This window comes from Equus asinus, chromosome 15 (genome assembly GCF_041296235.1).
Source record: "Equus asinus isolate D_3611 breed Donkey chromosome 15, EquAss-T2T_v2, whole genome shotgun sequence".
Taxonomy (NCBI): domain Eukaryota; kingdom Metazoa; phylum Chordata; class Mammalia; order Perissodactyla; family Equidae; genus Equus; species Equus asinus.
This window is the reverse complement of record NC_091804.1, coordinates 33,769,872-33,797,116: the sequence shown is the minus strand read 5'-3', so window position 1 is coordinate 33,797,116 and position 27,245 is coordinate 33,769,872. Positions and strand designations below refer to the sequence as shown.

Here is a 27,245-nt window from a genome sequence, read left to right as displayed (position 1 = left end):
CACGTTGTGGTGTGTGTGTGACTCTAGAAATTTAGAGTTAAAGTAACTTTCCCCTTGGCATTTCAAAACGTGTTCAATTGTCCTCTAATATTCACTATTGCTAATTTGCTCAACACATAAAATTCTCATGCCTTTATGAATAATTTGTTTTGCCTCCCCTAACATACATGCCCCTGGAAGATTTTAGGATATTTTCTTTATGGTATTTTCTGTTTATCCTATTTGGCACTTGACAGGCCCTTTCAATCTTATTTCTTTCTCCAATTCTGTGAAATTTATTTTTAATTTTTTTGTGATTATTTTCTTCTCCCCATTTTCTTTATTATCTCTCTAGCAAGTCCTCGAAGATGGACATTTACTTCATGGAATGGCCTTCCAAGACTCTTACTTTGTCTTTCATTGTCCAAAGATTTCTCTGTCTGCTCTATCTTCTGAGAGATGTCCTTAAATTTTTCTGTTAATTTTTTCTTTTGGTCTTTTTTAGCAGGCATGTTCTTAATTTCCATCAAGTTATTTCTTTTGGTTCTTTGATTGCTTTTAAAAAAATAGCCACTCATCCTTTCTTGTTTTATGTGTGTAATATCTTTTTTAATGTCTTGGGAGATATTATTAATAATTCTTTGACAGTTCTTGTCTGCTCCTGGGTTATCTCTATTTTCCTTGGACTCGGTCCTGTAGGTTCGGCTCACTTCTATCTGTGCTGTTGTTTTTCTCCCCCAAGTGTTTGATGATTTTGGTTGTTCATTCGTTCTAGGAATGCAGCACTGGAGTGATTGATACAGACAGCTGGAGTGGTTTTGTTTGTCCACCTCTAAGTACACGGGCAGCTGAGTTGATTGGCAGCCTTCGCTTGGACATTTTTAGAACAAAAGCAGACACGTTGTGCCTCTTCACTGCCTAGGAACATATTCGGGGATGATAATTCCCACTCTGGAAGCTTAAGCACCTCCTTGCGAGGTTGTTAAGCATCCTTAGAAATGAAATCTCCTGCTTTCACCTGGGGAGACTCATTTGGCTCTTGGGGGAAGAGGTGAGGGGTGATGGGTGAATAGTTGGGGAGCGGTCAACCTTCCTGCAGACAGTTTTCAGTCATTCCTTCCCTTCCTTCCACTCCTGTGGAGTGGGCTTTCGTGACGGGAGGCAGCTTCTCCCTTCTTATTATTCTGGCTCCTTCTTCACCTCTCCACGTGCTCTGTTCTGCTACCAGCACTACTGCACCTGCCTTCTGGTTTTTATAAGTTCACCCAAGGTTCACAGTGCTTTTATGACATTGTCCTATTTGTGCTTATTTACTGTAATACCAATGAGCTTTGGAGAGTGAGGTGGGGGTGAACACATATCTTCAGCTGCCCTCATAAACCATTCATGATTTAAAACCCTGCAGATTTATGTTAGCAATGCCTGCTTCTTGGATGTTTAATTTTTTTCTGATTTTCTCCTCTCAAACCATGAGGAGCATCTTTATGTATGAAACTTTTAAGCCATTCATTATTATTTCTTTGAGACTGATTGCCAGAAGTGGAATAAGGTTAAATGTTATGGTAAAAAGAACAGTCACATCCTCACTATACCACTGACTAGCTGGTGGTTTTGAGCAAGTTGCTTAGCATCTCTGAGCCTTATTTTCCTCATTTATTAGTTGAGGATAATAATAGTCTTATCTCCTAGGAATAGGTGCATGGGTTAAAATCAATAATGAAAAATGCATATTCCATGGTATTTTCCCCTTAAATATGCTTTCAGTTAATAACACCTGCTATTATTATTATTATTATTATCACCATCATCATGCATTATTTAATCCTTGCAGCAGGGAGGCATTATTAACTCTATTTTACAATGAGGAAAACCAGACTTAGAGAACTTGTCACTTTCTTAAGCCGGTGCTCTCCTGTTCCTGCACAGCTACTTGCACATGAGGGAGAGATTGGGTTGTTCTAGAATCCAGGCTGCGTCAGAGTGAGATGTTCTTTCCCTAGGTAACGGGAGTTCCAGGATCAAGCTATTGTTCAGAGGTGAGCATTTTGTCAGGAGAGATGCTTGGAAAGTCTCCCGAACCCACTGGTGCCAAGCTAGGTGCCTGGAGCATGGGGACAGGCACAGCCTGGTGTGCCTGGATGGGTTGGGCAGAGTGAGTGCCTCGTTTGAACCCCTAGGACATCAAGCTTTGTCTGGATGACCTTACCAGGGAGCCTCTAGAAGGTGGGTTAGGCTGGGGTTACAGGACCCAGAAAAGGAATTTGAACTCAGCACCATCTCGACTCCAAGTCTGTACTTTCTGGCTGGCTGGGTAGAAGCTGAATCACGCCGTGAGATGAGCATGCTGTCATCAGCAGGGGGCACTCGGTAAATATTTGCAGAATGTGCAGGCACAGGAGTGAGTGCATGATGACGGCCGTGAGGACTCTGGAATGAGATATTCTGGTGGGCGGATGGTGAAGGAAAGCTCCTGGCTACCTCTGCTGGGACCCTCACCCTCTCTCTGGTAACCGGAGATAGAAACACTGAGGACCTGTCTGAGCAGACTCCACCTGACTGTCCATTTCTGCCTCATTTATCAGAATATACGTTGCCCTTCAAGAGTTCTCTTAGGCTCCTCATCACTCATTCAAAAATGCTGCCTTTGCCCAGAGCACTTGTGCAAATTCCACTTTTGGAAATGTTTTCAGAGCCAGTTTTAAACACACAGACAAAACCCAAACAAAGTAAAATAATCTATCATTTCTTGAGAAATGTACCCGGTGGGATAGTTTTGTTTTTGAACTAAAATAGTATTTTCCAAGCTCACTACTACTGATTATATTGCATTTCAGGTGAATTTCACCAGCAGGTCTCGTGTCGCTCCTGTGCTGGGGTCACTGAGTTCCATAGGCTGAGTTTGTGTCCTTGAGTAAAAGCTTGTGGGTTAGAGCTTTGCTCTTTGAAAACATTGCCCAGCTCTCAAAAAATAATTTGTCTCCCCTTTAATATATGAAGAAGAAGGTATCAGGTCGCTCAGAAGGCCCTTGAAAGAGAGTTTCACACTTAGTGAACAATGACAAAGAGCCAGGTGTGAGGCCAAGATGTCCCAGTTCTACTTTAGTTAAAAAACAAAATCAATACAACAACATAGCTAGCTCTTAGAAGATTACACTAAGTGAAAGAAGCCAGACTCAAAAGCTATATACTATACAATTCCACTTGTGTGACATTCAGGAAAAGACAAAACTACAGGAACAGAAATTAGATTTATGGTTGCCAAGTACTAGGGCAAGGGGGGAGGTGTTCTCTTAAGGGACATGAAAGAATTTTGGGGGGATGATGAAAATATTCCATATCTTGACTGGAGTGGTGCTTACAAGATTGTGTAAGTTTGTCAAAATTTGCAGAACTAGACACCTATAAAATAGGGTGGATTTTGCTGTATGCAGTAAACCTGGAATAAAATAAAATAAAACCAGCGACATTCCTTAATAGGCACGTCTCCTATACCCAGTTCTGGCGGCATTTCCCTACATTTGCTATTAAAAGAGCAATTCTTTTTGGCTTGGAGCAGTAGGATTACTAAGCCCTAAGCCTGCTGGGTTTTATTGAATGACTTTGTATGACAGTGACAACCTAGAGCCATGGTCCTTATTCACAAATTTAAAGTGTTTCCAGGCGTTGTGATTCCTCAAAGGAAGATTATGTTCAGAATGGTTTTAAGGTTGAATGTCCTTTATAATTTTTTTTTGGTCTTTTGAAAATTAGTGATTCATGCTTGGTGGCTGGAGTGACTCCCCGTTACTGAGTGCAAATTATTCATCAGCCCGGAAAACACATTCCCCTCTAGTTGAAGATTCTGCTTTGACTCTTGATGTTAAAGTCATTTCTGAAATAATTCCACAAAGAATGGTGGCGTATGATTAGCATGGAATGGTGGCAGTTAAATGATTCTTTTGTCAAATGTTATATTCGTAAAAGGGTGTAGGGCTTACAAGTGCCATGTCATGGTGTAGAATAAATGCAGCTCTGGTTGGTCCTTTTGGGGGTTGTCTCGTTTTAGACAAGTTGAATTAGAGCGCCCTTGCCTGGCTGCATTTGGAATTACATCCCTTTAAGCAGGGTAGCTGGCCTTTGCATGGGTGTCTGGAGGGAGGCAGGAAGTTTGGTGGTGACTGGGAATGAAGAGGCCGGGAGCAGCATTTGAAATGGAAACTGGGTGCAGTTTCTTTAGTCTCGCCCCTTCAATGTTTGTCTTGGGCCATCATGCAATTTCTGGACCTCTCAGTTCATATTCAACTGACACCCAAACTTGCAGGTGACTTTTTCCTAGAAATGTCTTTCATCTCTCAGCTAGAAAAATATGTATATTCCTTTTCCAAACTCCTACGCACCCTTCTGTGTGTTTGTTTCTTGGGATCCTTAGTGCCTGTGCTTTGAAAGGTACATGGTTCACTGTTAGATGTCTATTAGAGGCAAGCCTGTTGGTGTACTTGTTAAGTTCACGTGCTCTGTTTGGGTGGCCCAGGGTTCATGGGTTTGGATCCTGGGCACAGACCTACACGTCACTCATCAAGCCATGCTGGGGCAGCATCCCATGTGCAAAGTGGAGGAAGATTGGTGCAGATGTTAGCTCAGGAACAATCTTCCTCAAGCAAAAAGAGAAGATTGGCAACAGATGTTAACTCAGGGCCAATCTTACTCACCGCCCCCTGCAAAAAAGATTTCTATTAGATTGTAAACTCAAGGGAATACGGCAAGGTGCCTTACATGTAGTTGGTGCTCAGTTAGTACTTGTTGGATGGAAGTGCTCCAGCAAGATTCCCAGTGTATGTGCTCACTGAGTAACATTTACAATTATGATGATGAGGTGGCCTTTGTGCTCATTAGCTAAACTGCTTGAATACCTTGTATTGAATATCTTGTAGAGTTTGGTGTACGAGCCACATGTGGGATGGGAGATCCTGGACAATCACAGGATGCTTTTAAAGGAAGGAGATGCGTCTGAATAGCCAAGGTCCCGGCGTTCTGATGTGGCACAGAATGCCTTGTGGGGTGGATGACAGCTGTACATCCAGGCCTCCAAGCTGACTTGGGTGGGGGTCCTGGAAGCGCCACAGTTCTTTGGAGCTTAATAAAACCAGCAGCTATTCTGCGAGTCAGTCCGGAGACTGGAAGGAAACTTTGATCTCTAATTGTCACTGTTGGGGAATGTTAAGGTAGAAAAAATATGGTTTTAGTAGCTGCGAGCACCTCAAGTTACTTATGATTTTATTAAAATTTTTTAAAATTTAAATTTTTTTATATTTTAAATTATATTTATTTAAATACAAATAAAAAATATTTTTATTAAAATTATTTATTTATTTTTTTCATTATAAAAATAAATGCCCGTTCCTTCTCAGAAAGAAAGATTAGGAAGGTAGAAAGAAGAAACGCCATAGTCCTGTCATCTGGCGGCAGTCATGTTTCCTATTTTGGTGTACTTCCTTCTATTTTCTTTTGATTGTAAAATAATAAATGTATCCACTAGAATGAGTGTAAAAAAAAAGGCATAATAGCAAGTATTGGCAAGGATGTGGAGAAGCTGGAACCCTCATACATGGCTGGTGGGTGTGTAAACTGGTGCAGCCACTTTGGAAAAACTGTCTGGCTGTTTCTTAGACAGTTAAACCTAAATTTATCATATGACTCAGCAATTCTACGACTGGCTAGCTACCCAAAAGAAATGAAACCTATGTCCAGAGAAAGGCTACTATGAAAATATTCTTAGGAACGTTATTCAGAATAGCCCCAAATTGGCAATAATTCAAGTGTCCAGAAACTGGGAAATGGATAAACAAAATGTGGCACATCCTTCCAATGCAGGACTACTCAGCAATAAAATGAAATGAAGTAATGATACATGCAATGGCTGAACCTCAAAGACATTATGCGAAGTGAAAGAAGCCAGGCAGAAAAGACCACATATTGGATGATTACATTTATATGAAATATTCAGAAAACAGCAAATCAATAGAGACAGAAAGTAGATTAGTGGTTGTCTGGGGCTGGAAGTGGAAACGGGGCTTTGACTGCAAAGAGGCATGAGGGATCTTTTCGGGGTGATGGAGATGTTTAAAACTGGAGAGTGATGGTTGCACAACTCTGTAAACATAATCATAATCATTGAATTATACACTTAAAATGGGCGAATTTTATGGTATGTAAATTATACTCCAATAAAGCTATTAAAATAAGAATATTCATAGAAGCACTATGCTTAATTGCCCTACCAAAAAATAATAATAAACAAAGAGGAGAATTCTGATTCTAATCAATGTGGTAAACAAAGCATGGTCTTCGGGTCTCTTTCTCTGCTCAGGGTTCTGGATTTGCCAGAAAAAGCAGGGGCGGGGGTCCCATAACCAGCCTGGAAGTAAAGCTCCAGACAACGCCAGCATGAGAAATGAAGCATGTGTGAGGATGTGCTGGAGGTCAGAGGTAGCGGGAGGCAGTAGTGTGGGGAAGACGTGTTCGTGGGTAATCTTTAGCTGTGAAGAGGAAAAAATAAGTATAAATGTGGGTCTTACTTCTTAAGTTAGGGCCAACCAAGAAAATAATAAAAAATATATTTTATAACTTTCAAACTCACAGTAGGAAAAAAATAAAGAAAATTGGACCGATTCAATCAGAGATAGGAAACTAGAAAGACAAAAGCACAGTAAATAGAAAACACGAAATAGGATAAAGAAATCAATCCTACAGTATCAGTGATTACACTCTAAATGGGTTAATCTCACTGATTAAGACAGGAGGACTCTTTGATCGGGTTACAAAAAAGATCCAGCAATATGTGGTTTTAAGAGAGTCACATAAACAAAGGCACAGAGCAAGGTTGAAAATAAAGGGCTAAAAATGGAATTCCAGGAAAATAACCAAAATAACACCAGGCTAGCAATTTCAGTATCAGATGAAGTAGAATTTAAGGTGAACAACTGAAAAGAGATGAAAAGTGATGATTTATTCTGGAAATGCCACAGTACCACAGTATTTCAAGAAGATATAATAGACGTGAACAAATATAACCAAGAACACGGCCTCACGCTATATAAAGAAATAATTGGCAGAATTATAGTCATACATAGATAAATCTACCATTGTACATGTGGATTTGAATATATTCTTCTTGGAAACAGATCAAAGAGACAAAAATAAGCAAGGAAATAAACGATTTGGATAACATGATTAATAAGCTTGCACCCAGAAAACACTAAATGCATATATTTTTGAGCATGCACAGAATTTTCACAAAAGTGGATCACATTCTAGACCAGAAAGTCAGTCTCAGATTTCTAAGAATTGACATCATTCAGACCATAGTCTCTGATCCAATGAAACCAGAAGTATTGAAATAATAAATAGGGTAGAAATCAGTAAACGAGGGATGGAAAAAATAGCAATGATTCAACAAACCAAATATTAGTTTTCTGAAAATATTAGGAAGATGGACAAGTCTCTAGTGAGACTCATCAAGGAGTAAAGAGATAAGGTGCGTTTCAAATAACTACAGATATAGAAGCAACTTCGATATCCTAAGTGAATTGGTTGAACAACTGTACACAAATAAATGTGAAATGCCATATGAAATGAATAGATTTATGGAAAAAAAATATGAGATTCCAAAGTTGGCCAGTTGATAAATGGAAAACTTGACTAGGACAATTGCTGCTAAAGAATTTGAAATAGTGGTGAAAACTTCTTCCTCCTCCAAAAATCATAAGGCCCGTACAGTTTTATATGAATAGATAGTCCCTGCCTTGTACAGATTGTTCCAGAGACTCATAAAAAGGGGAGGGCTGCTCTTGTTGTTTTGTGAGGCTTAACATCAAATTTATATCCTCAATATCAAAATTGAATGAAGATAGTACCAGAGAAGAGAAATTACCCGTCAATTGCAGTGAAAATCTGAAATAAAATGTTAACATTCCAAATCCAACATCATATTAAAAAACCATATAGCATTGGATTTCTCCCTAGAGTGCAAGGATGATGTGTTAGGGTCACACTAGCTGCTCTGACAAATAGGCTCCCTTATACACAGAGGTTTATCTCTTGCTCACAAAGTGGATGGTGGTTGGCAGGTGGTGCTTGTGGTGATTCAAGGACCCAGGCTCCTTCCATCTTGTGGTTCCACCACTCACTAAGGCCCTGGAATCCCAAGAGAGAGTGTAGTGAATCTCTCCCTCCTTTATAAGAGCTCTGGGCCTGTGAGTGATACATAGCATTTCTGCTCATGTTCTGTTAGTGAGAAATGGGTTGCATGGCCACATCTGCATGCTGGTAAGTGTAGTTCCAGGCTGGGTAGCCATCTCCTAATGATAATGCCCCACTATAGAAGGGGCAGCAGTAATTTTTTTGATGGACAGCTAATGTCTGCTACAGATTTACCCTCAGAAAACTTATCAATAAAATCATTAACTGATTAGAGGAAAATGGTCGTATATATAATGATCTAAAAGGATGTGGAAAAGGCACCTATTTATGACAAAAGCCCAGAGAAAAATAGGAATAGATAGTACATCAATCAATTTTTGCTAGGTTATGCAGTAGTAACAAACAACCCCAAAATGTCAGTGGCTTTGGACAACAAAGGTTGATTTCCTGTTCGTGTTACGTGTTGGCTGTAAGTTGGCTGTGTCTCTGCTTTCTGTATTCTTCGTTCCGGAACCCAGGCTGGAGGAGCAGCTCCTGTCTGGGATGTGGTGATCCAGTAGCAGAGGGGAAGGAGCTATGGAAGCACCTGATGATGGTCTCAAGTGTTAGCTTGGATGTGGCCTATGTCACCTCCTTTCACAGTCCATTGGCCAAAGAAAGTCACACGGCCAAGCCTCATGTCACTGTGATGGGATCTATAGTTTGCTCAAAGGAAGAGGCCCTGTGGAGTTGGCCAGGTAGAGAGGAGCAGCAAATAATTGAGAACAACAATACAGTCTATTATGGAAAGGAATGCCCTTAACCTGATAGACTTTTCTCCAGAAGCCTATTGCAAACACTACGTTTAATGGATAAATTCTAGAAGCATTCTTTTTCAAGGTTAATAAGAAGTAAGGATACCCATGATTATTGCTGCTACATACTAAAGAAGGTTTGAGTAATGCATTAAAATAGATAAAAAGAAAGTCATAAAGATTGGAATGAAAAAGACAAATTGTCACTATTTGCATTTAATATCATTTCCTTGAAAAAAAAAATTAGCAGACTAACCACCAGAAGTAGTGAGTTCAGTAAGTTTGCCAGATAATATAAACTAACAAATATCTATAGTGTTCCTCTGTACCACAATAATAAATTAAGAGAATATAATAGAAGATGTCATTCACAGTAGCGACAACTGTAATGTATCTAGGAATTAATCTACTCAAGAGTGTGTGAGATTTACCTGGAGAAATTCTAAAGGGCATGAAAGAAGTCCTAAATAAGTGGAGAGGTATACCATGTTTATGGATAGAAAGGAAGATAGTGTTATCAAGGTATCATTCATTTCAAATTAATCTATAAACTTAATGTAGGTACAGTAGCATCACAGCGTTGCCAGAGGTGATTGGTCAAACAGATCTTAACATTTGCATGGAAGGAAAAAAAGACTCGTTAGTAGCTAATTAAAGGAAAAGAACAGAAAATGTGGGGATTTGTCCTACTAGCTCTAATGTGAGTGTGGCGTCTGAGAGTTGGTTGCCTGGACGTTCTAGTGAATAGCAGTTCACTGATCCCCGTCTGCTTCACTTATCAGAAACTTCTCTCTTATAGTCAATAAAACCCTACTCTTGAAGCATTAATTGAATGTTTACTTTGTGCCACTGTTGAGGAAATAAAGAGGGATAAGGTTTTGGACTCTGTCTTCTGGGGTTCACAGTTCAGGAGTCAAGGCAGAACACAAATTCTGCTTAGCATAATTAGTTCTACATTACTGGCAGAGGAGAGGGAGAGAGGGAGAGAAGCGAGTTGAGAGTAAGAAACTAGAATGGCAGTTGTGTTTAAGAAATGACTCTTAATTTCTAGGGGAGGTCTGTGTTCAAAGTGTCCAAAAATGGCACAAAGTGAAAAATGGACCCAGAACAGAACTGCAGAGCACTCTGCAATGATGGAAATATGATGTGGGGGAAGCAGAGTGGCATGTGTATTTATGTGTGTCTGGTGCTAGCAGCAGGATGGCGAGGGAGCTGCCAGCGAGAAGAGCAGCTTTCCTTCGATCATTTGGAAGCATAGTTTATTTCCCGATTGTTGGCTCTGCCTTTTCTCTGCCACTCAAACTTTATTGGGAAATGGATTCTCTTGCCAAAAGAGTGTGATTAATACTGCAACTGGTTGTTGGCTTAACAACAGATTGATGGTTATATTTTTAAAGGGGCAGCCTGCTTATGGTTTATGTCGCTATGGTACGTTGCGTTTATCATCCGTAAGTGGAGGAGGCCTGTTTAAGTTAGATGTTCGTTGCTTTTCACATGGCATTTGTTGTTCACTGGCCCTCCCTGCCACCTTGCGTTGTTGTTTGACTTTAGAGAGTGGATGTGTATGAAACAGGAGCCATTATACCAAATTTTATGTGTGCATAGCAATACCTGTGCATAATGCCATGACCACCGCTAGACACAGTTTTCTTGGTCCTGGAGGTGAGATGGGAATATTAGAGATGAAGGCTGCCTGCATGCCCAAGCTGGGCCTTGTGGGTCACCAAGATCTGGGTCCCATTCCTCATCCCTACAGGCCCCCAGACTCATTTACTCAGGGCCTCCCGAGGGGTCAGTTTCAGGGAGATGGGCTCCCTCACTGAGTCTGCAAGACACTGGTCTAAAACCAGATGCTGAACTTGTTAATTTGTAATGACAAATATAACTTTTAGGAAGACTAAATTTCTTATTCATTCATTTATTCATTTGTTCAATAAAGATTTATTGAGCATTTACTATATGCCGCAGCTAACCTAGGAACATGGAGTAGCCATTAATTAGGCCAAAGGGTGGGGGTCGTGAATGGGGAGCAACCCGAGAAGAGAGAACAGTGTGAGCAAAGACCCTGAGGTCTGCTGTCTCACATGTTCTCACTTCCATAGGTTTTTCAACACTGAAAGCCAACATGAGATAAGAATGGTGCAGAAGGGTTGCTGGGAAATGAAATCCTTTAGTATATTCTCCCGCCTCTGCGTGTACTCAGGGATGATTGAGAAGGGTGACTGGAGTGGGTGTGTTTTAGATTGCGTGCATGGGTTGGGCCTGGCCTCCTCTATTTAGTTGGAAATCAGACTTCCTGATGTCTTCTGTCCCGTCTCAAAGCTGAGCTCTTAGCTTCAGCAAGGGGCTCCCTCTTGCACGTTTCGGGGGTTTAGCTGAGGTGCTTGTCGTGGGCAGTATTTGCAGTGAAGTTTTTGTCCACACCACCAGGTCCCGGTCACCTAGACTGTCAGAATTGGCATTGTATGGGAGGCAGTGTGGTATGCGTGGAAGGACGTGGGCTCTGTCATCTCGGCTTGGGTTGAGCTTCTGCTTGTGCCACTAAATGAGCTGTGTAGCCTGTCTCCTGATTGACAAATGGGGTAAATAGTAATACCTGCCTTTTTGTCGTTGAGAAGATGAAGGGAGATAATGCGTACAAAGCATTTAACACTACTCCCTGGAGTAAGCATTTTGTAGTGTTGGATGTGATTGCTTTTGTTATTTTTCACTCCTTTTCTTCACTACCTAAATCTGTTTATTCATCAAGTCCCTCTGAACCTTACCATTAACTGAGCAGAGACGGAATCAAAAGGTGGGCTGGGGCTGGATCACGTTGGCCCTCACAGTCCTGCTTGGCATTCTGAGCCTCATCCTTTGGCAGTGTGGGTCCAGCCTGCATTTTCCAAGCAGGGCTGATGGGGTCCCATTTGTAGTTTCGAACCATCACTCTGGGGACACCTGGGAGGGAGGACCAGGAGTCCCATTGGGTGGCTGGTTGGAAATGCAGCTGTGATGCACAGAGGGCCTGAGTGAAGGCTATGGCTTGAGGAGGAGAGGAGAGGAAGGGGTGGTGTTTAGAAGTGCTCGGGAGGTACGGTCATGGAGACTCAAGTGATGTTGTGGGAGGTGAGGGAAAGAGAGGAATCAAAGCTGTCCCCAGGACTCGTGTCTTGGGTTCCCAGTCTGGCGGTGATGCCCATGGAGTGAAGGGAGGAGGATGCGTAGGGGTGGTGGCGATGTGTGCTGCGGAGTTTTGCCTCCTCTTTGTCTCAACTGGCAGGTAGCTCCCGCGTTCTGGGGATAGGAACATATCCCTTGGGATGTTTTGGGGGGACCCGAGGAGACTCTTGAGAATATTTTTTCTCTTCTCCAATTAAGGACCACATATCTATAGTAAAAGGTCACTGAAGACCACATCAAAGTAAAAAGCAGGCTCATTAGTGTTCTTTTTCTTTCTTGAGAGTGGGTTTTTTTTTTTTTGTTTCATTTGGTTTGCATTTAAAATCAAGGAGAATGAGATCAAATCCTATTAAATATATCACATGGCAACATTTTATTTTAATTTTATGTTATGCATAGTTAAGGAGACTTACGGTAGCCCAGATGAATCAGAGAATGCAGTGCTGGCCTCCAGGAGTCTTAGCACTGGACCCTCGGAAGGTGGGGATTTTCTTGGAAAAATGAGAGCGAAAGATGTGGACAGAAGGAAAAGACATTATCTGCCCACCCAACAGCGGAAAGAATTTAGTTACACTGTGGTCACTGTTAGGTTAAGAAAAAAGACCAATGGTCTTTTCCCAATTAAAATAGTGGAAATGATTTTTAAATAGTTAGAGGATTTAAGATCCCCAACAGACATGGATGTTTAGAAAACTTGCTGAGGGCCAGGTGAAATTAAGGCTCGGCCAGAGATTCTTCAACTCTGCAATACGTGGGATTCTGAAATTCTGAGGAATGAAAAAAGATTTCAACCCTTTGAGACCTGGGAACTCACATCTTGCTTGAAAGTGAGCGTAGAGCTCTCATTACTGCTTTGTGCAAAGGCTTGTGAAATTCTAACTGTGCGCGCACCTGTTCTGTTAGCAGTTTAAGTTCTGCACATTTATTTTTCTTCCGCATTCAAAGATGTGCTTTCCATTTCAGATTTTATTTGCTCTCAGGTCTTCCTTGGCTCCGTGCAGGTTTAGACCACAACATGGCTGTAGATTAGTCAGGGGAATGGCCCATGTTGCCTGGCCAAAGTCAGGGAGGATTTTTTTCTGCTTTTACTTTTAAATTGAGGAGTTCACATGAAACGAGAATGATTTGCAGTTGGGCAGCACATTTCCCATTTCACTTCTGCTGGGGCACTTCCACACAGGGATCACAGCCCCATCCTGGAGATACAGCAACCTGTGGGATGGAACCTGACAAATGCTTCTTAGAGCCCAGCCTGCCTGCCTAATGAATTCCAAAGAAGAAATGTGACCGGCCGGCCGTCTGGCCTTCCTGAGTGTGTGCTGCCTTCCAGCCCTCTGTGAGCTCCCAGCATCTGGGTGTACGTCTGACATGAGAGCACTCTTCACGGTGCCAGATAAATCGGGAAAGAGAGAAGGCCATGTGCACTTGAAACAATGCCATCCAAGGATACCTCCTAAAATATGCGTGTTCTTTCAGCTTAGGGATGCTCACACTTTGGTGAGGAATCCCATGAGGGCTCGTGGTTCTTAAAACTTTCTTTTAATTAGACAGTGGTCTTATGATGCTGATACATCTCCACTGTTTAGCACTAAAAAGCAGGACAATGGCCTGGAGAAAAACAAAACACTGTTCATTAAGGGCTGGATGTTTATCTTCTGCATCCGTGCAGAACTCTCCCCAGAGGCTCTGCACTGGGAATGAGCCTGAGAAAAAGCTCTGGGAAGGGGCAGAGCGAGATGTGTGCTTTCAAAGTCGAAGTCAGCATGTCCTTTTTGGAAAGCTTTGGCTCTGGGGCACAACCTTGCCAGTGAGGGCTTATTGCCTCCAGAATGTGGCAGGTGTGTAGAAGGAAGAATGGTCTTCTTCCATTTTCTAGTGGTTTTGACAGCCTGGTGTTTGACTCATGATCCAAAGACTTAGCTACTTGATTTTAGGGAAGGCTAGAATTTCAAGCCCCAATTAGACATCTCGTCTAACTCTCTCATTTTACATTTGGAGGAATTAAGTTCTAGAAAGTTCTAAGAGTGACTTCACTAAGGTTCTGTGAGAGCACAGAAAGAGGACTCACTTTAGAACCCAGTCTGGGTTCTGCCTCTGAATAAATGTGTGACTTTGAGTAAGAACCTAAGTAAAAGTTTGAATAAATGCACAAGCCAACTTCCTCGTGTCTTACTGAGGATTACGTGAGGGCCTGCTCAATATTACTTTCCTTCTGGCAGAGTCGAGTTAAGTGATGGACATGTGAGACTTGGGGAGTCCCGTATACAGATTGCCAACAAGTAGATCAGTTTCATTCTCCCGGGTTTAATGACTCAGATTGTTGGAGAGTCAAACCATAGGGAAACATATCTTTTACACTGAAAAAGAACATATGGTCATTAACAGACGTTATACAATTTTGTTTAGTTTTTGCTTTTAGTTAACAGTCTAATAGCAAGCAATAGTTTAAATGTGTGTTGGCACGTTTTTATTAAAAGGATCGGTAAAGTCAATTATATTATAGTCATCTACTGCAGTTTCTCAGCCTTTTTTCATGATCGCCCCCCTAAGGAGCCTTTCAGACATTTTTTCCCCTAATTGCTACTCCTCCATAAAATTTTAATACCACAGATATACTGTATGTGTGTGTGTGTGTGTGCGCGCGTGTGTGTGTGTGTATATATGTATATTCTTTATACGTAAGAAGAATTAGGTATTTTTCTTCGTCTCTCCCTGCCCCCAATTTGAGAATGCATCATCTAGAGGAACAGCCCAGAAGCATCTGAAGGCAACCTCACCAAGTTCTTATTCTCTCTGGAATAAGAAAGAGACATATGCAAACAGTTTTGAACACGGGAAAATGTTATACAAGTGGGAGGAATGAGAGAAATGGACACAAAATATAATGTACAATATAATACATCCATTATATGTTCAATATTAAAAACAGAAGTCTGTGTTAAGAGTAGTTATCACTGTGTAGCTGATTTTATTTTCCCCTTTATATTATGCTGTATTTCCCCCCAGTTTTTCTTCAATGAGCATGGATTCCCTTTACAATAAAACAGCTGTTATTTTGCAAAGTAAGCAAGTGCTGTTTGCTCCAGTCCTTTTTGGGGACTTGAAAGGACCTTCGTTGGTGGCAAAAAGGCTTCCTGGGTTCTAAAGCTGTAGGCTGTTGCCTTTTTGAACACACAGATGGTCGTTTATTACCTTGGCTTCTTCAAATCCGCTCCTGCCTTGATCCTATGGGAAGGGACCACACCTGGGCCATTTTTTGAGCTTGGCGGAAACTTAAAAGGATGTGGGTTTAAGGAGATACAAATTCCAGAATTAAGTACTAATTAAGTTCTTGGACACAAATCACTTCGCACACTCCACTTAGAGGATTTGTTTAATTGACTGAGGAAGTAGTTTGAAGGGGAAGAGCATTTCTTTTCATTAGTGTTCAAATGAAGTGCAAATTATAGAACTCGGACTCCGTATTTCCTAAAGATAGAAGCTTTGGAGAAAGGAAGAAAAATTAGGAACGGAACTTAGTTTAAAATCAGAAACAAATGCAGTTCGGGTAGAAAAGTTTGGGCAATTTTCTACATGGGTAATTTGAGAGCGGCCAGCTAGTGCTGGGTTGGAAATGATTTTTTTTTTTTTTTATCCCAGAGCTCAGGTCTGCAGCCAGATTTTATGTTGTTTGTTTTATTTCACATTCAGCTTGATTCTTTAATAAAAAATGTCTCTCTGGGCTAAGGAGACAATGTGAATATTTGAACCATGTGTCAGAGGCCTGCAAACCTGCTTTGAGGAATTAGATGCTAAGTGAGTAAAGATGGCACCTGCAATTACATGGACTGGGATAAAATTACAAGGGTGATTAATCTGCGGGCTTCGGGGCTTAGGATGACTACCAGGTGAATCTGCAACTAATTTCTCCTGCATATTACATCCCTACATAATTATGGCCAATGCATAACTATAATGTCTATAAGGTCATTATATTAATTTGTTGCCGGGATTGTTTCTTGGGTTCTTAATTGCCTAAATTTTGCCTCTGTGTCTCGGAAATGTTGGCCAGTTTCAACAGTCAGGGTTGGTTCAGTTTCCCGTCAACTCAAGAGAAATAGATGAGTGGCAGCTGTATGCCAGCCTGTGCGGCTCCAGAGATGAGAAGGGCAAGCCTTGATCTCAAGGAGCTCGCAGTCTAGAGCAGTAGGTCAGATGTCCAGACTGGCCCACACAGGCTAGGCCAGTCTGCATGAGGTAGGCCAGGTGTCAATCTAAGGCGATCCGTGTCAGTGGGGCACCAGCCCTTCCTGGTCAAGCTGATTGCTTCCCTGTGGGAAAGAAGGAATTGTCAAGAGGAGCTGGAAGGAGCAGGTTTTTCAATGTGAACTTTCCTGTTTTGGGTTGGATTCCCTAGAAGCAGAACCCAAGATGGGGGCCCACATGAAAGTAGTTTAATGGAGAGCATAGTCTGAGGCCGTGGCTCTGAAACTCTGGCATACACGTACACATGAATCACTGGGATGACATGTTTAAATACATATTGATGGGCGCCAGCCCTGGAGTTTCTGATTTGGACAGTCTCCAGTGGGGCTTGAGATTTGTGCATCTAACAAGTTCCCACGAGATGCTGAGGTTGTTGGTCTGGGGACCACACTTGGCCACTGCTCTCAGGAGAAGGGAAGTAAAGGCAGTAGGACCTGTAGGGTAGGAGCTAATAAGCAAGGACGTGGCCTTGGCTGGCGTCTAGCTTCAGCCTGACCCTACAGGGGGCTCTGGAGCGCAAACTGCATCAAACTTGGTCCCACCTTGAGGCGAGGTGGGGAGGTCTTTCGTTCCCCTGCACACCCTTGTATTTGTCAGTCATGGGCCACTGGTCTGTGGTGGAGGTGGGTCGTGGAGGGCAATTCTTTGGAGAACGGGGCAGCCGTGAGCCATTCACATCTGGGAGAGGGTCACTTCCTGGTGAAGGGGGTCTGGGCAGTGCACGGGCAGCATCCACTACATCTCTCAAGTTGGAGAGCTAGGAACAGATTCAGATGTTTAAAAAATACAAACACAAAGAAACCAGGCAGAGCCATTAAAACACATCTGTAGGCCAGATTTGGCTAATATGCTGCCTGGTGGTCACTTCTTGGCTGAAGGTTTTTCTGAAACCTTTTTTAAGAAGGCGTCTTCTAAGGGCAACAGAAGCAAAAATAAACAAATGGGACTACATCTAACTAAAAAGCTTTTGTACTGTGAAGGAAATCAACAAAATGAAAAGGCAACCTACTGAATGGGAGAAGATATTTGCAAATCATACATCCAATAAGCAGTTAATATCCAAAAGATATAAAGAACATATACAGCTTAATATCAAAAAAACAAACTTGATTAAAAAATAGGCAAAGGGCCTGAACAGACCTTAAAGAAGATTTTCATTTGGCCAACAGGCACATGGAAAGATGCTCAGCATCAGTAATCACCAGGGAAACACAGATCAAAACCACAATGAGATTCTACCTCATCTGGGTCAGAATGGCTATTATCAAAAAGACAAAAAAGGACAAATGTTGCCGAGGATGTGGAGAACACGGAAGCCTTGTAACACTGTTGATGGGAATGTAAATTGGTACAGCCACTGTGGAAAATAGTATGGAGGATCCTCAAAAAATTAAAAATAGAACTACCATACAATCTAGCAACTCCACTTCTGGGTATTTATCTGAAGAAAACAGAAACACTAATTCAAAAAGATATACGCACTCCTGTGTTCTTTGCAGGATTATTTACAATAGCCAGGATTTGGAAGAAACCTATGTCCATCAATACATGAATGCATAAATAAGATGTGATATATACATGTATATATATATTTATACACAATGGAATATTACTCAGCCATAAAAAAGAATGAATTCTTGCCATTTGTGACAACATGGATGGACCTAGAGGGTATTGTGCTAAGTAAAATAAGTCAGAGAAAGACAAATACTCTATGATTTCACTTATATGTGGAATCTAAAAAACAAACAAATGAAAAAACAAAACAAAACAGAAACTGACTCATAGATACAGGAAACAAACTGCTCATTACCAGAGGGAGGAGGGCTTGGAGGGTGGGTGAAATAGGTGAAGGGATTAAGAGGTACAAACTTCCAGTTATAAGATAAATAAGTCCTGGGTATGTAATGGGCAGCATAGGGAATATAGTCAGTAATATTGTAATAACTTTATATGGTGACAGATGGTAACTAGACTTATTGTGGTGATCATTTTGTAGTGTATATAAATATTGAATCAGTATGATGTACACTTGAAACTAATAGGGTACTGTATGTCAATTATACTTCAATAAAAAAATTAGGCATATTCTGGAGCTGGTGGGCTTCTTCCAATTCTGACGCTAGCTTCAAGTATTCGCCTTAGGAGCCCGCAGTGAGCTTGGTTCCCCAGAACATTTTCCCTGGCAAAATGGAATGCTTTTCCAACCTGTATTGTATAAATCACAGGAAGGCTGTCTGAAATCTCCCAAACTGGAGTAACCATTATGCAAACTGTCATACATGACTAACCCATTATTACGGCCCCGGAGAAGCTGAGGGACTCCCATCTCATTTCTGGGGGAGCCCATTTCACACCTGAATAGCTCTTATTTAAAAAAGTCAGCCTGATACTCATTACTACAAACTTGCCTTTGCTAAAAGACATCCCACTGCTTCTCGTTAAGCACCTCCCCCCATAACAAAGTCCCTTTCTTGTCATACCGGAAATAATTCTTCCTCCTCTGTGATGCTTACCTCTTTAGTTAATATTATAAAGGAGAGATCAAGGGTGAATAAATAGAATGTGGTTATATTATTTATTATAAGCCTTTTTGGGTTTCCACTTATGGTAATAATGGCAAGTAAAGTTCATTCTGTTTCTAAGGAATCAATTTGCTATTATACGCCAAAAGTCATCATTTGGAAGTCAATGTAATATTGTAGAGGATTGGTTGTTGCAAGTAGAAACAGTGTTAGCAGTGTCCACTCAGTAGCTGCTGATGCCAAAAGGCGCCAGGTAGTGGTAACATCAAGCCATGACCATGCTGGATTGACGTGTTCACTGAGGGGCCCTGGGGTACACTGAGTGTGCCGTTGTTAGAGACCTCCTGTGCTTGGGGAGTGAGCTCAGCCTTGGACCTGGGCAGTAGTTGGGACCACGTGTGTGTCGGGGGCTGCCTGTGCCGTCCTTCCAAACGTGGGGCTGAGGGTCAGGGGATGGCAGAGCTCACTGCTCTCCATGGAGCCTTCTTTCCCTTTGGGTGCTAAGCTGCATTGTCTGCGTTTATCCTTAGGCGTGGCCTCACTGATCTAGCAACCTGAGCTTCTCAGAGGAAAAGTGGAGGATGGGGAGGTAGATTTTGAACTCTCGTGCTACCCTGCAACCCCGTGACCTTTCACTAGTCCTCCTCTGTGTTTTTGTAGCATTTGGTGCCACCAACTGCACCCTTTCTGTGGCTCCCTTCTCACCTGGCCTCCTCCTCATCTTCTGCCGACACCCTCTTTAACGTGATTTCTCGCTCTGCTTTCCCCTCCTGCCCTGTAATTACAGGGATTCCCCCATGATTGTCCCAGTCCTTTCTCCTCTCTCCTCTCATGGCAGTACCACCACCCTAAGGATGACTCCTGCATCTCGTTCTCCTGCCTTGACCTTGCTCCTAAATCCCAGTAACTTCCTGCTATTATTGCCCCCCATTGCTCCCCCCCCCCCGCCTTCAAAGTCAACAGCTTGCAACCTGAGCACTCCTTTCCTAATTTGCTTCTTCCCCTTTATTTCTAATTTTTGTTAATGATGGCGCCCTCTTCCCACAGACCGAGGAGTAATCTGGGGACTTCCCTGCTTGTAAGTATGGCTAGGTTCTCGCCTGGAAGCACATCTCAGATTGTGTGGCTCTTTCTTCCAAAATCCCCAGAGACTGACTTCTTTAAAAAATATATATATTTTTTGAGTTTTAAAAATTTTATTGAGATGAGGGCTGGCCTGGTGACATAGTGGGTGGGTTTATGTGCTCCGCTTCGGCAGCCAAGGGTTCGCAGGTTTGGATCCCAGGCGCGGACCTACACACCACTCATCAAGCCATGCTGTGGTGAGGCTTGGGGAATAGAGAAAGATTAGGACAGATGTTAGCTCAGGGATAATCTTCTTCACCAAAAAAAAAAAAAAAAATTTAGGTGAAATTCACACAACATAAAATAACCAGTTTAAAATGAGCCATTGAGTGACATTTAGTACATTCACAGTGTTGTACAACCATCACCTCTATCTAGTTCCAAAGCCTTTTCATCACCCCAAAAGGAAATCCTGTACCAATTAAGTAGTTTTTCTCCATTCTTCTCTTCCCCTAGCTGCTGACAACCACCATTCTGCGTTGTCTTAATGAATTTCCCTATTCTGGATATTTCATATAAATGGAATCGTATGGAATGTGACCTTCTGTGTCTGGCTTTTTTGACTTAATGTAATGTGTTTGAGGTCCCCCCATGTTGTAGCATGTATCAGTACTTCGTTCCTTTTCATGGCTGAATAATATTCCATTGCATGCATATGACACGATTTGTCTATCCATTCATCCTTTGATGGATATTTAGGCTGGTTCCACCCTTTGGCTATTGTGGATGGTACTGCTATGAGGATGTGTGTACAAGTATTTGTTAGAGCAGAGGCTGACTGTTGCTGTACAGCTCAATTTTACAGCTTAAAAAATAGTTCGGTAAAGTTTCAGATAGTAAATATTTTAGGTTTTATGGGCTGCAGGGTCTCTGTCATAATTACTCAACTCTTCTGTTGTGGCACAAACGTAGCCATGGAAAATATGTAAACAAAAGGGCTTGGCTGTGTTCCAATAAAACTTTATTTATTAAAAAGAGACGATGGGCCGGATTTGGCCCTTGGGCTGTAGTTTTCTGACCTTTGCTGTGGAATAAAATGAAGCCTTTCTCCCTAGAATTCGAGGTCCTTCCTGATTGTGCCACCCTCCTTAACTTTCCCCCACTCTTTACCAATTCTCCCAGTTCAGATGGAACAGGGTAGAGGTGACCACAGGTGGGGAGGGTGGAAAATGGAGCAGTGTGGGTGGAGAAGAAGGAAGTGTGATTTAGTGGGAGTTCAAAGGACAGAGCCAGAAATAACCCTGGGAGGAAACTCTGGCCTCACAGCCCCTGAGGGCTTTGAATGCCAGGTGGATAAATTCTTATGAAGTATGTTCGTCTACTGTCCTGCTTTAGGCAAAGCTTGAGCTTCCAAGCTTTCTCAGACTGAGAAAACAGTATGGAGATATTCCCACACCAGTGTTAGAGAAACGCTTATCATTGGAAGCCTTTCACGGAGCCTCTGCAGTGTTCTTGGGTTAATCTCATTTTAAAAGACGGAAGGAAAGAAGTTCATTGTCTGGAACATACCCTCTAAAAGAGTTGTAATTCACAGAGCTTGCGGAGAACTGCTCCTGTAGGTGACAGGAAGGCCTCTGGGGACAAATAAAGAAGCATTTATGGGTAAAAATTGAGCTGAGTCCTTCTTGCATGAGCAGAAAGCCATCTGGGTGACACCGACTTTCATGGGTTGTGTGAGCATCTTTGTCCTTGTGCCTCATACAGGCACCTGCCACATGTGCAGCTTATGTGATTTTGGAAGGAGGGACTTAGGAAGAATAAAATCCCTGGATGAGAAACATGGTTTCCAGAGATCTTTTGTCTGAGAGAATACTCTAGCTAGTATCTTTTTTTTTTTAAGACCCACACTTTGGGGGATATAGGGTTGTACAGATAACTGCCAAGGTGAACTGGGAGTGGTAGAATCAGGGAGCAGAGTTCCAGTCCTGGCTTTCCTGCTGGCTAGACCTGCGGCTTGCAAACTGCTTTACCTCTCTGGACACCCCTGTTTCCCCGTCTGGAGAGCGAGAGGTCCCCTACTCTGAGCCCTTTGGCTGTCCATGAAACCATGAGTCTGCTTGTCCCAGCCAGCATGAATCTATGAGACAACACAAGCTGGCCTCCTTCTCAGGACCTGCCTGGCCCACTGCGCGTACACGCGAGCGTCCCCTCTCCAATACCTTGCTCTCAGCTTGTGTGAAAGTCCCACTTTACATCAGCCTGAGGCTGGTGTACATCATCCTGCTAACTGTGCAAAGGTAACATCTCCCTTTTGCCTAGCTCAGGGAAATTTCATTTTCTATCAACAGATCTTTGGATCAGATCCTTGAAGGCTGGCTAGCTGCCTTCTGGGGGACATTCTTTTCTCCCACTGGGTCATATACAGCTATGGGATCACCAAAATCCTTTTCTTCTTTACTTATGAGCCACAGTGAGAACACATTCCTAGACCCTCCTGTCGTTAGATGTGGGGCTGTACTGAGGTCTGGCCAGTGGAATGTGGGTGACCATGATGTGTATATACCACTTCCAGGCCTGGCCCATAAATCCCTACCACATGTGACTTTTGTTCTCTTCCCTTGTCTGCATAAGGCTCCGAGGCTGCAGGGTTTGGTAGAACCATAGGAGCCTGGGTCCATGAATCTATGTTGGACTGTTGCATGAGTGCAAAGAAAATGTTCATTGTTTTAAGCATTTACATGTCGAGATTATGCTACAGCAGCTAGCCTGTGCTGAGTAGTGCACCTACTATGAGCTTGGGGCTGAGGATGCAGAAGAGAAGGAGATGGTTTTTCCCTTCGGAGATGCCTCCAGTCTGGAGCATGGCTCTTCAGGAGTGTGGCTTGGAGGAGAGGAAGTTCTGGCTGTGGGTAGAAGGATCATCTTCAGCAATGAGGATAAGCCATGTCAGCATGAGAGGAAAGGGCAAATGTGAAGACAGGAGGGGGCCAGGGTAATATATGCTAGCTTCCAGCACCATGACTGAGTCTAGAAATAACCTCTTCTATTTTCTCAACTGAGAGATGAAATTTTTCCACCTATCGGATCTTGACACTTCCCAATGAACATTTTCTTTGGGAGACAGTGGAAAAAGCTGTACTGAGAACCATGTAATAAGCAGGTGGTGAGTAATTGAAGTGTTTCCAGAGGCGGCCTGAGACATGTGGGCTTATTGTTTGACACCGGCTAGCTCCTGTTGGCTCTTGACTTCTAGGAGACTCACTTGAACTTGATGTTTGTGGGGAGGACGCGGTGAGGATGTCTGTAGACAGTTCAGAGTCGAAACAGCAGGTCTCAGGCCAACTTCTGGTGAGATTTGATCAAGAGACATCTGTCCTGTGTAAGTTAGACGTTGGCAGCCTTTTGTTGTTCTTTTTCAATTTGGAATCATTTAATGGAGGTTTCAAGGTGATAACTATAGAGGAGGAAGGTATGTTAGTTAGGACAGACTAACTCATAACAAACAAATTCAAAATTTCATTGTCTTAGTAAAAATGTGTTTCCTTCACCACATCCAATGTGGGTTGACAGAGGAACTGTGTTCCACACAGTCATTCAGGACAAAAGATTTTTCCATCTTGGGGCTCTGCCATCCTCTAGATCCGTGGAATCCTTTCCATTCATTTGGTGGATGGGAAAAGAGACGGTGTAGGATGGTGCAGAGGTGGGAACTTTTTATGGGCCAGGCCTAATTGCTATTATTGTATCTGTCTACATTCCACTGGCCAGAATTCAGTTACATGGCTGCCCCTAACTGCCTAACTGCAAAGGATCCTGGGAAATGTGGTCTCACTCTGTTCCCAGAAATAAGAGGTGATGGGGTAGGTGGCAGTCTCTGCCGTAGAAAGGAAGTCATTTTTAGGAAAAGTTATTTGGGCCTCTTGAAAAGCTGTTGTTCAGGGGTAAGTATAAGGAAAGGCAAATCGTAAAACAAAAGTATCATACTCTTAGCACATTTATTTCCAGAAGAGTCCAAGTGGGCCTGTGAGCTAGTGATTGTTTATTCCCTGAGACCTCTGGACTGTTAGGATCTGACTGGGGCTGGGGATGGAGCATCACACCTGTGAACTTGCAAAGCTTGTCCTGGGTTGAAGAGTCATGTTTCAGTGGCCCCCATCTAGGTGATAACCGCTTCCTTCTTTCTCTGGAGACTTGGACAGGTCTTTCAAAGGCCCTGGAGTCCCCAGCTCTCATTATAGAATAATAGTACTGAGGAATTTCGGCCCAAAGGAGACAGCTCATGCCGTTGGGTTGATCTTTAAGACTGAGAGCACACTGGGAGGAACCAGCAGAGCAGTTAGCCAGAGAAGTGGCTCTTTGCCTGGCTAAAAGTGGGACAAGGATGTTCCCCAAATGAAGGGTGGTTAGAGGCATTTCCTGAGAGATGGGTTGCCTAACACCCTTGCAGCTTTGAGCCCATTGCTGCTTGGTCACCTTCATTCATTTCACGTAGAATCAGTGTTATTGCTCAATCTGCTGCACCCTCACGCTGCGAGTCTCACTTCTACCCAGAATCTGAAAACTTTCAAATTCACCTTTGCTCCAGCTCCTGAGAAATTATTTGTAAGCCTAAATAGAAGTGAACAGCTTTCTGCAGAGCAATTTTCTGAATGTGAAAGGGAGTGACCAAAAAACAAGGAGATGAACTCACAGACTTTAGTTTTAAAAACCGCCAAAACCAGATTGCTGTACATTTGAAGTTTGCCATGCTGACCCATATCTTATCCCAAGAGGAAGACACTCTTGGGAAGAAACTTATACAAAAGGATTATAGAATCCAGAATTCTTCTTTTTTTTCCTAATGATCTTATTAGAGCAATTGCACCTTGGAAACAATATGGTAGAAATCTCCCCATGGAGTTACTTAGACTGAAAATCTGACTGCTTGGAAAGAAAATGGGAACTGTCAGTAGTGTTCAGGTTTGAATTAATCTAAGATTCCTCGGCCAATATTCATATATAAACATGAGTTCTTTAATCTACATACATTTGTATTCATTCTTGATTGTCTCTTCTAGCATAACATTAAATGATTGCATGCCGCAAGAGTGTGTGTTGGTTTTCAGTGGGAGCTACTAGCAAGGAACGTTTAGCATTCGAGATCTATCCAGCAAAGTGAAGTAGAGAATTGAAGCCATTATTCAGATTATTATTTCTCATTATTATTAATTAACGGTAATAATAGAAGCTGTTGTTTATTGAAGACCTACTCTTTGCCCAGGAGTTTGGCATGTATTATTTCCAACCCTGACAACCGCCTAAACCAAGGCTCAGTTAAGTGCCTTGCCACGGGTCACCAGCCAGGAAGAGACAAAGCGAGATTCAAAGCAAGGACTGTTGGGTCTGAAGGCTTTTCTTGGTTTCTGCATAAAAACATCAGCTTTAGTCACATCCAATAAAATGTGCACTTTCTAAGTGTACGGTTTGCTTTTTGACAAATGTGCACTCCCCTGTACCCAACACCTGCATCAAGCTGGAGAACATTTTCGTCACCTGGAAATTTCCCTCCTGCCCCTTTGCATTCCTGCCTCTCACCCAAGCCCCAGGCAACCAATATCCTGATTTTGGTCACTGCAGATGAGATGTGTTTTTTCTAGAACGTCATAGAAATGCAATCGTGCATATCTACTCTTTTCTGTTTATCTCCTTTGGTTCAGTATCACGTTTTTAGTTTCACCCACGTCGGTCTGTGTATCAGCTCTTTGTTCATCCAAGGCTCCACTGTCAAGCTTTAAACTGAGCTCCTGTTCTGTATATATTAGGCGAGAGTTGTTCTCTCTGAGTCTTGGCAGTTCCTGTATGGTGAAGGGTGGGGAAAAGACATGAAGATCAGATTTGCCGATGGGATTTTGTAGGATCTGAAAAGGGATACCTTGGAGTTCTGTTATCTCGTCTGTGAAACGGGGATGACGATAGACTTGTCTATAGATTTATTGTGAGGACTAAAAGAATGTAAACATCTGGAACGATACTGAACATGTAGTAAGTACTTAATAGATATGAGCAGTTATTGCGTTCTAGACTGAAGGCATGAGCTCAAGATGGTGGACACTACTTCACAGCAGCAGAGCTGCCCAGAGCCCATTAGTTGAGTGGAACATTCTTCTTAAAAATGACTTCCCTTCTTTGGCATTAGATGAGGACGCATCCTCAAAAGATGACTTCTGGTGGCCTGTGTGGGCTTATGGTCCAAGGAGATTTTGAAGAGTTGAATGTTACTAACAGCGTGAAGGACTTAAAGATGCTCAACTGGAGACAGAGAAAGTTTGATGGTCAAGACCTCTGGCTTCTGTCTTGAGAAGAAGGTGGGGAGATGTCATCTGCCTGGTCCCTGGAGTGGGACTGTCAGGGACCAGGATTCAGGAACAGAAAAGGAGGCACTTTCAGAACTGGCTGTACCATCCTACAGTTGAGTAGGTGGTCTCTGGAAGATAAAGAGTGGAATGTTCATTTTGGTTCCAGTATTCCATAAAGAAATGAGGAGCCCTTAGCATGAGCCACATGCTGTGTAATGTACTTTCACTGACTACTCTGTCTCTCTCTCATTATCTAGCTAGTAAGCTATCTAGTTATCTAATATCTAGACATTTAGATCTTATTTTATAGTTAAAAAAAGGTTTTAAGGTATAATTTATAAACTGTAAAATACATAGACCTTAAAAGTATGGTTCAACTGATATCAGATATCTCAAGAGTCCGTTGCACCCCTATGTTCATCGCAGCATTATTTACAATAGCCAAGACGTGGAACCAGCCTACATGCCCAGAAACTGATGATTGGATAAAGAAGATGTGGTATATATACACAATGGAATACTACTCAGCCAAAAAAAAAGACGAAATTGGCCCATTCACAACAACGTGGATGGACCTCGAGGGCATTATGTTAAGCGAAATAAGTCAGTCAGAGAAAGACGAACTCTATATGACTCCACTCATAGGTGGAAATTAGTATATTGAGAAGGAGATCTGATCGGTGGTTACCAGGGAAAAGGGGGGGTGGGGGGAGGGTACGGAGGGGGAAGTGGTAAAAAAAAAAAAAAAAAAGTATAAGCTTTGACAAATGCATACCCTCCTGTAAAATGTACAACATTATCAAGATACAGAATATTTCCATCACCCCAGAAAGTTCCCTTATTCTCGTTTTCACTCAGTCCACCTCCTCCCAAGCAACAATTAATCTCATTTCTCTCAGATGTGTTTTGTCTATTCATCATGGAATAGAATCATACAGTGTGCACTGTTTTGTGTCCAGCTT

General features: G+C 42.3%; 1 protein-coding gene across 14 annotated transcripts in view; it reads left to right on the top strand.

Moving 5' to 3' along the window:
- The window catches only part of PTPRT (protein tyrosine phosphatase receptor type T), a 1,011,807-nt gene that overhangs the window by 88,047 nt on the left and 896,515 nt on the right, over positions 1-27,245 (top strand). The gene's annotated exons all lie outside the window — the stretch shown is intronic.